The 13,815-nt window shown below is 41.8% G+C and overlaps 1 long non-coding RNA gene across 1 annotated transcript in view; it reads right to left on the bottom strand.

The window, feature by feature from the left end:
• The window catches only part of LOC114886923, a 166,484-nt gene extending 153,130 nt beyond the window's left edge, over positions 1 to 13,354 (bottom strand). The window contains exon 1 of the long non-coding RNA XR_003791449.1: positions 12,978 to 13,354. This is a non-coding gene — a long non-coding RNA (uncharacterized LOC114886923). The remainder of the gene's footprint in view (positions 1 to 12,977) is intronic.
• Positions 13,355 to 13,815: the final 461 nt, after the last annotated feature.

The following is a 13,815-nucleotide window of genomic DNA, read 5'->3' as shown; positions in this document are numbered from 1 at the left end:
TCGTGCCCCGGTCCGGGAAGATCCCACATGCCGCGGAGCGGCTGGGCCCGTGAGCCATGGCCGCTGAGCCTGCGCGTCCGGAGCCTGTGCTCCGCAACGGGAGAGGCCACAACAGTGAAAGGCCGGCGTCCCGCAAAAAAAAAATAATAAATAACCCCTACTTTTTAGCATTGTTATGGAAATGAAATAAAGTATATGAAAAAAATTTGAAAACTTTAAAAATGCCCTTCACATATAACATACCTACTTGCTTAACAAATGTGAGTCACCGTCCAGGTGAAAATAACAAATAACCGACATCCTTCCTTGTGTAAGTTGATAACCAGATTTTCTAAGAAGATATAAGCTGTTTCCACAGGAAAAAAAAAATGAAGTGGGCATTCAAATAGTTATCTAGTATAATCATACCATGGAAAGGGTAACTCAGTATGTTCTAGGCACGGAGGGAAAGGAAGGTTTATGTTAACGTGGTTCGATTTGATATCTCACACATCAGTCATTGTAATCACAGTTCCAGGACTGATACAGGAATGTCCTGATGTTGAAAATCCCATAATGAAGAAGAGAACAGGACTTCACGAGGTGCCCCCCTGCCCCTAAAAGAGTTTCCCTCATTTCATTAAGAGAGAAAAAAAAACCTACCACATCCCGCTCAATATGGTGACTGGCTCCTGAACAGTCAAGGTGTTATTTCCAAACACATTCTTCCCTTGCTTTTCCATCCCCATGGGGCCCTGCTATCATTCCTGGCCTCCTGAAACCCGGTGGCTGCAGCCTCCATCTTACTGAGCAGATTTTCAAGCAAAGTCTCCTTGCTGCTGCGGGCAAAGAACTGCCCTCCCAAGCTGCGGGCCTGCCTGTCGGGGGTTCCAGGGCTGAATTTATTTCCCACATCTTGGACACATCGCTCTCTCACCACCCTCCCTCCCTCCCCTCCCCCTTCATTCCTAAATCCTACAGCCATGACAGAAATAAATTAGCTAGAGGTACAGGTCACACCTTGGAGAGCAGTAAATGTTCTGTGGGAAATCAATAGAGAAGATGGGATTCTGAAACAGCTGAAGCAGAAGGAATGGTGCATTGATGGCTATACATAAACCAAACAAAGGAGCCTGAGAACAGCCTTCCAGGGAGGGGCCCGTGCGCTCAGGTTCATTCATCCCAACACCTGAACCCGAGATGGCACTGCAGAAAAGACACTTCCCTGACACCTGTGCGTCTGGAGTTTTTTGCCTCAGGAAGGCTAAATGTTGCTCCGCGGGTATTTGTGAAAATTAAAAATGATGTTCAGGGCTTCCCTGGTGGCGCGGTGGTTGAGAGTCCGCCTGCCGATGCAGGGGACACGGGTTCATACCCCGGTCCGGGAGGATCCCGCGTGCCGCGGAGCGGCTGGGCCCGTGAGCCATGGCCGCTGAGCCTGCGCGTCTGGAGCCTGTGCTCCGCAACGGGAGAGGCCACAACAGTGAGAGGCCCGCGTACCGCAAAAAAAAAAAAAAAAATGACGTTCAGATTGTGAATGCTAGCTAATGCTGGGCCCCCCCTGGACGGCTCTAAGCTGAGTGTGTGAGACGTATATCTGTTCCAGGAAAACTTCTCCTCTCCGGCTGCTAACAGCAAAGCCAGGGAGGCATCACCTAGATCATTAACTAAGGAAATGTAATTCCTAAAGCCGTAAGTGTGATGAAACACAATAAGCTTTAGGCTCCCACAGACCTGGGTTCCAGTCCTGGCTTCACCACTCTGTAGCAAAAGGATCTTAGGAAAGTCACCTTTACCAAATGCCAACATGAAATTTACCTTAGAGGCAACTGACAGGATTAAACGGATAATACACATAAAGAGCTGGTACAAAATAGGCATGTAACAGATGCTAGTTACTTTTCCTCCCTCCCTGAGCCTGATTATTGAGTAGCTTTTTCATTTCTCTTGAGTTCTGTAAATTTTCTCACCACGGATGGCTCACAAAGGTGAGGCCTGATAAAAATTTAATCCGAGAGCAAATTCAGGGTCTACCAAAAACAGGAGGCTCAGGAAGGCTTTTGGTACCTCCCCATGTCAGCTACTAAATGCCACCCCAAATAAACAGTTTAAATTAAAGTGACATGCTTGTTATGTGAACACAGTGTCAAAACAAAACCCTACCCCTAAGCACGTCACGGAGAGAAATTCTGGAATTTCCTCTGCTCTGTCCCAAGAGCCTATTTTTCTCCTGTATTCTCTCCCTTATTTTTTCACTCCCACAAACTGCATTTATTGAATGACATTATTCTCTTTTGCCGCTCAGTTTGAGCCTAATCTTCTTCCTCATACACAGCTCAATTTCAGTAACGAAACAAATACTTCCAGTGTCTAAGCCCTCATAACTATCAGATATACTGACTGTTTTATATTCTCAATTCTTTTTCATTTGTAACTGTGCTAAAATATACATAATAAAAATGTTACCATCTTTACTGTTTTTTAATATACAGTTTAGTCGCATTAAGCACATTCACATTGCTGTGTAACCATCACCACCATTCATCTCCAGAATATTCCATCTTCCCCAACTGAAACTCTGTACCCATTAAAGAGTAACTGCCCATTCTCCCCTCTCCCAGCAACCCCCATTTTACTTTGTCTCTATGAATTTGACTTCTGTGGGTACCTCATGTAAGTGGAAAGTGGAGTCATATAACAGAGACATACTGCATTTTCTTGGTTTTATTGTGCTTCAACTTAACTGCGCCTCACAGATATATGGTGTTATTTACACACTGAGGGTTTACACCAACCCTGCTTCAAGCAAGTCTGTTGGCACCATTCTTCCAACAGCATTTGTTCACTTAGGGCCTCTGTGTCACGTTTTGATAACTCTGACAGTATTTCACTTTTTCATTATTATTACATTGGTTACAGTGATCTGAGATCAGGGATCTTTGAGGCTACTATTATAACTGTTTTGGGGTGCCACAAACTGCACCCAAATAAGATGGCAAACTTAATCGATAAACCTCCTATGCATTATGCTTCACCGGCCAGCCGTTTCCCAATCTCACTCCCTCTCCTTGAGCCTCCCTATTCCCTGAGACACAGCAGTATTGAAATTAGGCCAATTAATAACCCTACAATGGCCTCTAAGTGTTCAAGTAAAAGAGTTGCATGTCTCTATTTATTTTTTTTAATTAATTTTTATTGGCGTATAGTCGCTTTACAGTGTTGTTGCTTTAGCCTCCACTGTACAACAAAACGAATCAGCCATACACATACAGATAGCCCCTCCCTTTTGGACTTCCCTCCCATTTAGGTTACCACAGTGCATTAGGTAGAGTTCCCTGTGCTATACAGTACGTTCCCATTAGTTGTCTATTTTACACGTAGTATCAATAGTGTATACATGTCAATCCCAATCTCCAATTCATCTCACCACCCCTCCTTTCCCCCTTGGTATCCATACATTTGTTCTCTACGTCTGTGTCTCTATTTCTGCTTTGCAAATAAGATCATATATACCATTTTTCTAGACTCCACACATATGCGTTAATATACGATATTTGATTTACTCTTTCTGACTTACTTCATTCTGTATGACACTCTCTAGGTCCATCCATGTCTCTACAAATGACCCAATTTCATTCCTTTTTATGGCTAATATTCCACTGTGTATATGTACCACATCTTCTTTATCCATTCCTCTATGTCTCTCACTTTAAATCAAAAGCTAGAACTGATTTAAGTTTACTGATGAAGGCATGTCAAAAGCTAAGCTGCTTACACCCAGTTAACCATGTTGCAAATGCAAAGTAAACATCCTTGAAGGAAATTAAAAGTGCTACTCCAGCATACACACAAATGATAAGAAAGTGAAACAGCCTTATGGCTGATTTGGGGAAAATTTTAGTGGTTTGGATAGAAGACCAAACCAGCCACAACATTCCTTTAAGACAAAGCCTCATCCAGAGCAAGGCCCTAACTCTCTTCAACTCTATGAAGGCTAAGAGAGGTGAGGAAGCTGAAGAAGAAAAGTTTGAAGCTAGCAAAGGTTGGTTCATGAGGTTTAAGGAAAGAAGCCATCTTCATAATATAAAAGCACAAGAGGAAGCACCAAGTGCTGATGCAGGAGGTGGAGCAAGTTAGCCAGAAGATCTAGCTAAGATAATTAATGAAGGTGGCTACACTAAACAACACAGTTTCAACGTAGACAAAAGAGCTTTTTATTGGAAGAAGATGCCATTTAGGACTTTCATAGCTACAGAGGAGAAGTCAATGCCTGGCTTCAAAGCTTCAAAGGACAGTCTGACTCTCTCGTTAGGGGCTAATGTAGTTGGCGACTGTTGAAGCCAATGCACATTTACTATTCTGAAAATCCTAGGGCCCTTAAGAATTATGCCAATTCTACTCTGCCTGTGCTCTCTAAATAGAACAACAAAGCCTGGATGACACCACATCTGTGTACATTGTCATTTACTGAACATTTTAAGCCCAGTGTTGAGACCTACTGCTCAGAAAGAAAGATTCCTTACAAAATATTACTGCCCGTTGACAATGCACCTGTTCACCCAAGAGCTCTGATGGAGTTGTACAGTGAGATTGATATTGTTTTCATGCCTGTTCATATGATATCCATTCTGCAGACCATGGAACAAGGAGTCACTTTGACTTTTGAGTCTTATTATATTAAGAAACACATTTCATAAGGCTATAGCTGCCATAGACAGTGACTCCTTGGATGGATCTAGGCAAAGTAAATGGAAAACCTTCTGGGAATGAAAAAATGCCATGAAGATCATCTGTGATTCATGGGAAGAGATCAAAATATCAACACTAACAGGAGTTTAGAAGAAGTTGATTCCAACCCTCCTGGATGACTTTGAGGGGCTCAAAACTTCAGTGAAGGAAGTAACTGCAGATGTGTTAGAAATAGCAGGAGAACTAGAATTAGAAGTGGTGCCTGAAGACGTGACAATCGCTACAATATCATAATATGATTTTCAGGAATGAGGAGCTGCTTCCTATGGATGAGCAAGCAAAAGAAAAAAAAAGTGGTTTCTTAAGATGGAATCTACTCCTGGTAAAGATGCTGTTAAGACTGCTGAAATGACAACAAAGTATTTAGAATATTACATAAACTTAGTTGATAAAGCAGCAGCAGCATTTGAGAGGATTGACTCCAATTCTGAAAGTAGTTCTACTGTGGGTAAAATGCTATCAAACAGCATTGCACACTACATGCAGTGTTCATGAAAGGAAGAGTCAGTGCGGCCAACTTCATTTTGTCTTAATTTTAAGAAATTGCCACAGCCAAACCATAAACAAGATGAAAAGACCACCTTAGAATAGGAGAAAATAGTTGCAAATGAAGCAACTGACAAAGGATTAAACTCCAGAATATACAAACAGCTCATGCAGCTCAGTATCAAAAAGGAACAAACAACCCAATCAAAAAATGGGCAGAAGACCTAAATAGACATTTCTCCAAAGACATACAGGTGGCAAACAAACACATGAAAAGATGCTCAACATCACTAATATCAGAGAAGTGCAAATCAAAACCACAATGAGGTATCACCTCACACCTCACACCAGTCAGATTGGTCATCATCGAAAAATCTACAAACAATAAATGCTGCAGATGGTGTGGAGAAAAGGGAACCCTCCTACACTGTTGGTGGGAATATAAATTGGTACATCCAGTATGGAAAACAGTATGGAGATTCCTTAAAAAACTAAAAATAGAACTACCGTATGACCCAGCAATCCCACTCCTGGGCATATACCCAGAGAAAACCATAATTCAAAAAGATATATGCACGCCAGTGTTCATTGCAGCACTGTTTACAATAGCCAGGTCATAGAAGCAACCTAAATGTCCACCTACAGAGGAATGGATAAAGAAGATGTGGTACATATATACAACGGAATATTACTCAGCCATAAGAAGGAATGAAATTGTGCCACTTGCAGAGACATGGATGGACCTAGAGACTGTCATACAGAGTGAAGTTAAGTCAGAAAGAGAAAAACAAATATCATATAATATCGCTCATATGTGGAATCTAGAAAAACGCTACAGATGAACTTATTTGCAAAGCAGAAACTGAGACACAGATGTAGAGAACAAACTTATGGATACCAAGGGGGTGGGATGAACTGGGAGATTGGGATTGACATATATACACTACTATGTATAAAACAGATAACTAATGAGAACCTACTGTATAGCACAGGGAACTCTATCAACGCTCTGTGGTGACCTAAATGGAAAGGAAATACAAAAAATGGGATACGTATATGTATAACTACTTCACTTTGCTGTACAGCAGAAACTAACACAACATTGTAAAGCAACTATACTCCATAAAAAGTAATTTTAAAAATTTTAAAATTAAAAAGAAAAAGAAATTACCACAGCCACCCCCATCTTCAGAACCACCACCCTGATCAGTCAGCAGCCATCAACAGCGAGGCAAGACCCTCCACCAGCAAAAAAGATTACAGCTCACTGGAGACTCAGATGATGGTTAGCATTTTTTAGCAATAAAGTATTTTTTAATTAAGGTATGCACATTGTTATTGTACACATAATGCTATCTCACAGTTAATATACTATAGTATAGTGTAAATATAACTTTCATATGCACTAGGAAACCAGAAATTTGTGACTTGCTTTATTGCTATAATCACTTTATTGCAGTGGTCTGGAAGCGAATCCACAATATGGCCGAGGTATACCTATATTTGTTTTTCTGTGCCTGGTTTGTTTCACTTAGCATATCGTCCTCAAGGTTCATCCACGTTGTAGCATGTGACAGAATTTCCATCTTTTTTTAGACTGAATAATATTCCATTGTATGTATATACTATATTTTGCTTATCCATTCATCTGTCGATAGTTACTTGGGTTGCTTCCACCGTTTGGTACTGTGAATAATACTGCTATGAACGGGGGGGGAATATCTCTTTGAGACCCCACTTTCACTTATTTTGATTACATACTCAGAAGCAGAATTGCTATATCCTATGGTTAATTCTAACGTTTAACTTTTTGAGAAACTGCCATACTGTTTTCCATAGCAACTGCACCATTCTACATTTCTACCGACAGTGCACAGGGTTCCAATTTCTCCACACCCTTGCTAACATTTGTAAATTTTTTTAAGTAGCCATCCTAATGGGTGTGGCATTTCTCCCATCTTCTCAGAGAGTATGGGGGAAATATATGTGTGTCAACAATTTGTTTGGTACCCTAATCTGTTGTTTGTTTCTCATTGCAACTTCTTGGAACTTCGCATGCTCAACCAAATTCTGCTCTGGCTACATTTTCCATCTAGTTTTCCTGTCCTTTCAAAGTCTTCCATCTTTCACTAATTTAGGAAATGTAAAGTTACTTTGGGCAATTAAAGAGATTTCAGTAGAAAGAACTGAAATGTCCATCAATAGATGAATGGATAAAGAAAATGTGAGACACACACACACACACACACACACAAAACAAAACACAGAATACTATTCAGCCATAAAAAAAGAATGAAATCTCACCATCTGTGACAACATGGATGGATCTAGAGGGTATTATACTAAGTGAAATAAGTCAGACAAATACCAGATGATTTCACTTATATGTAGAATCTAAAAAACAAAAAATGAACAAACAAAACAGAAACAGACTCATAGATACAGAGAACAAACTGGTGGTTTCCAGAGGAGAGAGGGGTTGGGGTATGGGTGAAATAGGTGAAAGGGAATAAGAGGCACAAAGTTCCAGTTATAAAACAAATAATTCATGGGGATGTAATATACAGAATAGCAAATATAGTCAATAATATTATAATAAGTTTAAATGGTGACAGATGGTAGCTAGACTTAGCAGGGTGATCATATCGTAATGTATATAAATGTCAAACCACTATGTTATACACCTGAAATTAAAGTAACATTGTATGTCAACTATACTTCATTCGAAAAAATAAAAAGTTTTTAGTACACTGATCCAAAGCAGTTTGCGCAGCTCCATTAATCATGCCAACTTCCATCTAAGTAAGTGAGAGAGAACAGAAAAGGTGAAAACACTAGAACTCTGAGATAACAGCCAGGGGACAAGAGTAATAACAGGTATTTGCATAGCAGGCTACATTTTTAAAAATCACTTTAACATTTGCTCTTCCCACTTGAGGAAATTCTCGCTTACATTCCAATTTTCAGATGAAAATTTCGGGCACACTGAAGTGAAATAATTGACTCAAAGTCACACAGCTAGAAAATTTCAGGGTCAGGACCCAAATCCCAGTCATTTCACTCCAAACTGTTTTTAAACTACATGATACTACCTATCATGATACTACATGATACTAATGAGTACTGAGGTCTAACCTTCTGAAGCTGCAAAACTTTTAAGGATCTAACTGTTGGGGAGGAAGATAATTTGAATCTGTTGTTCAAATGGAACACCTCTCCAAAGGCAGGCAGTGCATAGAGGATTAAGCACCACCTCTCCCTGGGGCCAGACTTGCCCAACTCTGGACCATACATGTAGGTGGATCCAGAATTACACAAGACATGGGTAACCCCCATCTAAGAAGCTTGCAGAGATACTACTCAACAGCCAAGTCTATTGGATCACAGCCATCTTTCTCCACCTCAAATGCTCTGTGGAGACTTCCCTATTACACATGGCATGGCATGGCATGCCCAGTTGGTGGGTCACATGAATCCTCTTTGCCATATGCAATTGGCACTCAGTATCCACAAGGTATTGGTGCCAGGAACCCCCACCTTCCCACAGATACCAAAATCCACGCATGCTCAAGTTTTATGTACAATGGGTTAGTCCAGTTGGCCTCCACAGGCCATCCATGGTTGGCTGAATCAGTGGATGCCAAACCCATGGATACAGAGTGCCGACTGTATACTTCTCCCGTCAGACCAGATTTCCTCCTCTTGAAACTTCCCAGGGATATTGTGAACTTTAAAGAATGTTGGTAAAGCATAAAATCTGGGGTTGGGTACATAATATAGACTCAAGAAACCAACACCCATCTACCCCCATCGCCTCAGAGTGACCTTCCCTTCCCAGCAAGGACAAGTGGCTGAAGATCACTGTGAGGCACATGAAGGAGAGCACTGAACTCTAAAGAATTTAAGAGTATTAAATCAACATTTAAAATCTTTACTCATCCTCCACTGTTCCTGAAGTGTGCTTCGTGCTTCTGCCTCTCCACACCTGTTTTGTTGGTCTACACTTCAATGCTCTGTGCCTTTATATGCACCATTTATTCAGCGAGACTGAACGTGCTCTGAGGGAAATGGCCCTGCCCTCTGTCTCGTTTTGCAGCCCTGTGACAGTGGGCTTACACCTCTCTATCCAGGGAATTCTCAATGGGTAAGCACTGACTTGGTCAGAATTGGGCCCTCGAGTTCTCTAAGGGGATCTTGATAACACAATGCCACATTAAGCCCAGGAGTTTCAGAGCCCACATACTCCATCAATGTCAACAGCCCAGTTGGTGCTGTTCAGAAGGGCCAAGAAATACAAACTCTTGACAATTCCATGGTTTGCCTGTATATGTGCCTTCACTCTTTTTTCTATGAGACCCATGAGACCCATGGTCAGGGGATAACTCGGACTAGCCATTCTTCCCTTCATGCAGATTCCTTCCATGCAAGGAGCCTGCTTGCAGCACTTGAAGGCCCCCAGAAGTAACTAGAGCTGACCCAACAGTACCACTTCTCTCAGACTATGACCTCCCTCCAGCCTCTCCCTGGACAGAGACCAAGGTGACCCCTGCTCTTGTCTCACTTATCTCCTTAGACCATCCAGCACAGCTTCCAAGTCTTCAATCAATATGCCCGAGGTGCTGCTCATCTGATGAGGTTATTAACTCACCATCACAAGCGTCCTGAGGATCTGAGAGTTGAGCTAAGAGCTGATTGGGAATCCCAGTAAGAAGAGCTGGCGCTTCAGCTTGGGAGACACAGAACACAAACAACAATAAGAGCACACACTGTTCAAAACATCGGAGGGTTTACTCTACACGGAGCATCATCTCATATAACCCTCACAGCAACCCTGTGCTACGCATCCCCATTCTACGTGCAAGGAAACAGAGACACAAAGAAACCCAGAAAAGTCCGTGTGCTTTGTCACTACACCGGATGGCACACACCCTGGAGTCCCACAGACAGGAATCAAAGCCAGCTCCCCAGCACCCCAAGCGTGACTGTGGCTGACGCACATAACTTTTCCAGCCTGAGTTTTCTCCTTCAATATTTAAAGTCCCTGGCACTGCCACTCTTCTCACCTTCACGAATCATGGAACTCCTCTTATTATATCCTCCCTACCTCAGGAGCCCAGAGGTTCCCACCTAGATTCAGGATGGCCTAGAACTTCAAGTCCTGAGTTGGGCAACCTGAATTCCCATCCTCTATCTGACCTCAGGCCGCAAGTCATTCAATCTTTCGATTTCATCATTTGTCAATGGAAAATGTCAACACTGGCCCAATCTATTTTAGTGGGTAGTGTTCAAGGTGAGATAAAAGGAAAGGTGTAAAAGTTCCCTGAAAGGTTTCAAGCACTTCTCCAAGTTAAGAAACCATCACAGCAATGGATTCAGTCTGAGAAACTGTTGCACAAAATAACTACTATCATCCAAAACCTCAAAGTGAATGGGGAAACTGAGTCCAAGATACAGAAACTGACCCCAGATTACTCCTATTTTTATGTGGGTAGAGTCTTGGACTGGAGCTTGAGGGCTCTGTGTGCTGGTTCTAACTCGGCCACTGCTCTGGACAAGCCACTGGACTCCACTGTGAAATAAGGATATGATGCTTGCCTTCCCCAAGCCCAGTTGTTAGGGTGTGGGCAGGATACAAAAACACTTCGAACACTTGAGACAAGAAAACCTCTAGGTAGTCAATTATATGCATTTTTTTAAATGTGATGTCAGCCTTTTTTTTCCCTCCCACTCACTTTCCCTTGTCACAATCTAAATTTTATCCAGATGTGAACATGAAGAGGCCTGTCTTTGTTCTCTGCCTCTGTGCATACCCTTTGGTTTTCCTTTGTGCCTCAAGAGGTTTCAGTGCTATTCTTTAAGACACAGGTCATGAAGGGGGGGACAGGGTTGGAGAGGGGTGCAGCGATAGAAAAGCGGAGTCAGAGAAAAGAGTTACAGAATGCTCCAGAATGCGTGTCTTCTCTCTCTAAACACAGAGTCAAGACAGTGAAAGGGCCCCTGACTCCAGAAAAATGCCCTCTGCCATACAAAGCCTCCCAAGGCAGCGCTGTCCCAGAGCCCAGACTGCATGCACGCACACACACGCGCGCGCGCACACACACACACACACACACACACTTTCATGGAGAACTGTGCTCTCCCATCCCAGAAAGGATTTGTTGTTTCAATTAAACCCATCAAGATCTACACCACATGTTAGGGAAGAAAGGAATAACCAAAACAAGACTGAATTACTTTGGCTATTTCCTTGGGGATCAACCTATATCAAATAATCCACCATCTATGCATCGGAGAAGCTTTTACTTATGAAAAACAGAGGCAGGTGCAGAACTGCAGCAATGGTACTAAATCAAAGCCCGGGGAGCAGAAGGAAGTGGATTTAGATGCATCCACTTAGCTCCTCTACTCATGTCTAAGTCACAGTATGGGGAGCAGATCACAGCCCTGGCGGGGTCTGGCCTCTTCGTCCTCGTCTCCCCTGAGGTCCCTTCCCTCCCACTTTGCTCACTGCTTCAGCTGCCCAGTAAGAACAGATGGACAGAAGTTAAAAGAGCAAGGTCAGCCCATCAGCTAAGTCTTATTTCACATGCTGCCCCACCTCTATCATTCCTTTCTGGGACATAAAGATGGAGAATGAAGGGCAGAGGTGCTAATACATTTGATTTCGTATGAAGCTATGGTATTTTCATTTACATCCCCTGAATAGCTGGCCAGTCTGATTTACACATTGATAATATGTGATGCTTTGTATTCCAGCAAATATTTAATCCCTGACTGATCAATAATCCTCGCCTGGCTGTTCTTTTTTGAAAAGAAATAAATCCCCTTTTTACTCTTAAAATTCTTGAATAAAATTAAACTGCTTTAGCCCAGGATGCACTGTTCCTACGTGAAGCCATGTGGTTTCATAACCTCAGTCCTCAGATGTTTTAAAGGGGCCGCCTTTGCTAACTTGCTATTTCTGAGATCCTAACATCTCTCTAACCTGAGTTTTCTGTGTTATCCATTGACAGTATAAAGACAGCACTTTAAAGTCTGATCTACTTTTTGAATTAAAAGCTAAACTTATTCACCTAAACTAAATCAGTGAGTATACAGCAGGCAATATTTTTGCATTCACTGCTTATTTTCACCCAGAAGGTCTTGATTTAATTCCTTCATTACAAACCTTGTTTCTGCCTTTCTAAATACTGTTTCCCTCCAAAACTACATTAAAAAAAAACACACACAAAAAAAAAACTCCACTCCTACACAGATTCTAAAATAAAATCTGTATTCCTTTCCCCTTTTCTCAGAGTCAGAGTTGAACATTGAGAAAAATGCACATTAAACATAGAAAGCGATGGCTCTCCTCTCTATAAGGAGCTCCCAGTGCAGCCTCAAAGCCCACCAAAAGTTCCAAAAACAACAGCAATGAAAAAACAAACTCTCTTTCATCTTTGGCAGCAACAAAAGCAATAACTTTCACCAAACCGACCCACGCCAAGAATTAATATAACACAGAACACATCCACATTCAGACCATTATGGCTACATCAGCTCACCACAATATTTGTTTGAAAAACACATAATTTGTGGTAGAGAGAGAGAACCTCTAATACAAAAAGAGGTTCTTTCAAATGCAAATTAACCAAAAGACATATTTTCCCTGTGTTTGGAAAATCACTCCAACATATGAAAAACATACTTTCTGTGTGGAAAAAAATTTTTTTGATGTCCACCCACTTAGTTGAAAAGGCAATTAAATTTGCTGTAGATTTTACCTTAACAGTTGAGAAAAGTTAACTCCTGGCTCCAGAAGTCCTTAAGGACTTTATTAGCATTCACAGACCTAAGTAGTCTTCTGTTCCCAGGTAGCAAAGTTTCTTTTCTTCTCCACTGAAATGCTCGTGTGAACATTGAAGGACATTGTATTACTGAACTGATCGGAAAAGGATATTGTTTCCAATCTTCTGGCAGGAAGAAATGAGAGGGAAAAGAAAGAGAAAGAAAGAAAGGGAAGAAAGAGAGAGAAAAGCAGGGCAAAATGCAGTCTAATCGAGCATTCTTCCTCGTGGAAAAAAAAAAAAAGTAAATCCAGTATTCTGGAACGGGTTCAAACATAGCTTGACAGGCTACAGGAGAATTTACACTGAGCATGCTTAGCCCTGCACAGCTTGCATGAGACACTCTTAATGAATATTACTTCCTTCCCACTGGCTATTCCTGCTGGAAGTCCACACCCACTCCGCTTTCAGAAGTCAGGAATTTAGCTCCAGCCAAAGTCCAGAAAACATGCTTATGCAGAGACAAGGCCTCACCGATCCATAAACTTTCAGGTTGTGACCTGCGGGTCAGTTTGACAAATAGAACACGGGGGTGAATTTTTTTTCTGCCCTTAGTTGTGTTCCCAGCTTTGTGCCTGTCCTAAACTGCAGTTCCCCTGGAGCAAAGAAAACTCGCTTTTTCCCTAAAGAACACCATGTCCTAAATGCCAGTTTAAAGGCCTTTCCGGATCAAGCTTCCAAACCCAGATCAGAATAAGGGTCATCTACATATTAGAACACACCATGAGGATCCTTAGTTTCTGGCTAAAAAATTTTTTTCTCATTTCTACCCCAA

Source organism: Monodon monoceros, unplaced genomic scaffold, assembly GCF_005190385.1.
Source record: "Monodon monoceros isolate NGI ecotype Baffin Bay Population unplaced genomic scaffold, NGI_Narwhal_1 Super_Scaffold_7, whole genome shotgun sequence".
Taxonomy (NCBI): Eukaryota; Metazoa; Chordata; class Mammalia; order Artiodactyla; family Monodontidae; genus Monodon; species Monodon monoceros.
This window is presented reverse-complemented; position numbering and strand designations above follow the sequence as displayed.